The sequence below is a fragment of the Sorex fumeus genome, unplaced genomic scaffold, assembly GCF_029834395.1.
Source record: "Sorex fumeus unplaced genomic scaffold, SorFum_2.1 ptg000055l, whole genome shotgun sequence".
Lineage (NCBI taxonomy): Eukaryota > Metazoa > Chordata > Mammalia > Eulipotyphla > Soricidae > Sorex > Sorex fumeus.
The window spans coordinates 4370890-4373901 of record NW_026606112.1 but is presented as its reverse complement, the minus strand read 5'-3'; positions in this window follow the sequence as shown (position 1 = coordinate 4373901).

Sequence of the window (3012 nt, the reverse complement as noted above, 5' to 3'; positions counted from 1 at the left end):
AGTTAAGAGGTGGAGACAGGCAGGGAGCAGTTGGGGTAGAGATAATGGTGAATATCCAGTTACTTGGAGTGATGCTTGGAGTATCACACTTCACTCAAATGAGAGAAGGAATCTGGAGTTCCGACCTCCATCGATGATCAAGAATTAGGGACGCTGTCTCATTTGCCAAGGCGTCGAAAATCAGATGGGCTAGACACGTAATGAGATTTGGAGACGACTGCTGGACTAGAGCCGTTACCAACTGGATTCCACGGGATGTCAAAAGATCGTGTGGCCGCCCACTTACGAGATAGTCAGACTTCTTCGTCAAGACCCTGAGGTTGTTCGTGTTCCTAGAACAAGCAGACACCATTGGGCTACACTAGCACGCGACAGGGATGAATGGAGACGTTACTGGTGCCTGCTCTAGCAAATCGATGAGTAATGGGATGTCAAGTGATCAAGTGATCCAGTTACTATCAACTGTTACACTACAGGCCTTGGCACACCACACACACACACACACACACACACACACACACTATTCTAACGCTGCAATTGTTATCTCCATTCTAATCATAAACCTCAAAGGGAGAAAATACAGAATCATTTTGGTATCCTCCAAAATCTCCAGACCTCGTGGGGCTGTTGGTATTCTCTGACAGCCTTGTAAACTGGAGTCCGCCTTGTATTTCGGCTTTCGGAAAAATGCAACAAAATGCTGTGTCCAAGACATAGGTTGGGAACCCCAACTCAACCCATGAGCTTTCTGAGAATTCAGAAATTATGCATAAATATTGCTGGAGCAATAGCACAGCGGTAGGGCATTTGCCTTACACGCGCAGCCAGCCCACCCAAGCCGGGTTCAATTCCTCCGCCCCTCTCGAGAGTCCGGCAAGCTACTGAGAGTATCTCTCCCGCACGGCAAAGCCTGGCAAGCTACCCGTGACGTATTCGATGTGCCAAACACAGTAACAACAAGTCTTAAACAAGTCTTAAAATGGAGATGTTACTGGACCGTGTCACACTCGCTTGGTTGTGATCTTTGCACGCTGGACTGTGGTTGTGATCTTTGCAAGCTGGACCGCTCGAGCAAATTGATGAACAATGGGAGGACAGTGTTATTTTGACAGACAGGATATGCATAAATGTGTCTATATCTATACCTGAGCACTGTGCATATTTGTATGCATGCAAGCAGGTGAAACCATGTATTATGCCTTAAGGCATTTGGATATGTACAGACCAGTGAACAGGTTCAATATGATACATACACACCGTGTGTGTCTTAAGGGTACTGATACCCTTTAAGTGGCTTCATTTATGTGGTTATGGGAAGGGAAAGAGACCTGAGAGTTCAGCTAGCTGCAAGGCTGCGATTCCCTTCCTCCCCTCCCCTCCCCTCCCCTCCCCTCCCCTCCACTCCCCTCCCCTCCCCTCCCCTTCCCTTCCCTTCTCTCTCTCCCTTCCCTTCCCTTGTCCTCCTTTCCTTCCTCTTCTTCCCCTTCCTTATCCCCTCCCCCTCCCCCTTCCTCCCTCTCCTCCAGTTCCCTCCCCTTCCCTCCTGTCCTCCCCCCATCCTGTTTCCCCTCCTTTCCCCTCTCTTCCCCTCTCCTCTCTCCTCCCCTGCTGTCCCTTACCCTTTCCATCCTGCTTGCATGACCTCGGGTCACACTCGCTTGGTTGTGATCTTTGCACACTGGACTGTGGTGTTCACTTGGGATCCTGACACTTTCGTTGAGGTTCTCGTGGGGGGCTCACACCTTTGCTTCTGTGCTACATCCAGCCGCACACCGGAATCGCACACTGCCGTGAGGGGCAGAAGGCAGAGTTGAGGGGACTCGACTAAGCTGGGCACAGGCTGGCAGCTGTATTGAAGTCTCAGCTTCCTGGCTCAAGGCACATACTTTTTGCTACAGGAGCCACCCCCAGGCCCCATGGCAAGACATGAGAGCAAGCCCCTGGGGGGTTCAGTGGTGGTTCCTTAGGATGCCCGTGGGGGCTGGTTTAGGGAAGGTCTTGCATCCAGGAGAGCCTGTGAGGTGGAGAGATAATACCGTAGGGAGGTGTTCATCCTGCATACAGCAGGGTTCAATCCCCAGTATTCCCATGTGTTCCCCTGAGCATCGCTAGTTGTGACCCCCTTCCCTCCCCCGCCCCCCCCCCCCAAAAAAAACAAGAAGAGTCTGTTTGCTTCTTTTCTTAGCCTTCTGATGGCCCTTCATTCTCTGGCAACAGGACTGTCAGGGTCTAGTCCCCTGCACCCAGAGAGAGCCAGGGACATGGAGATAAGCACAGAAAGAGCAGAGAGATAGCTTGCAAGTGCCCAGCCAGTCACGCCTCCCCTAAGTGTAGCTGCAGTTTGGTCCTGTAAGACTTGGTTTTCTCTTGGCTCCATCTGGCTCAGAGTCTGTCACTTGTAACCCAAGAAGTCAGGACTTGCACATAGCTTTGATCTCAATCACTGTGCCATAGGTGGGGGGAGAGGGGGTGGGGTATTCATCAGGTGGAGGGGCTCCCACTGCCGTCTTTCTTCCCCTAATGCTTATTTCTTGCACCAGCCAGAAATGCTAAACCCAGACATATACCCTCAACACATTTTATTGCTTGAATTATATCAAACGCCCGAAAGATAACACTTTGAAATCCTTTCCTAGCCTCTTGGAATGTGGTCTTATTCGGAAATAGGGTCTTGAATAGCAGTCACAGTCATGGTCCTCCCATTGTTCATCAGTTTGCTCGAGCAGACCCAGGAACGTCTCCATTGTGAGACTTGTTGTTACTGTGTTTGGCATATCGAATACATCATGGGTAGCTTGCCAGGCTTTCCCGTGCAGGCGAGATACTCTCAGTAGCTTGCCGGACTCTCCAAGAGCGGCGGAGGAATCAAACCTGAATAGCAGTGACCAAATTAAAATGAAGTCCCTTAGGGTTGACCGTTGCTGGTGTGCCAGGCCAAAGAGGGGATCTGGACACAGAGACATGCACAGAGAGGCGGCAGATGATTGAGAGATGAGCTCATGGAAGATGGCT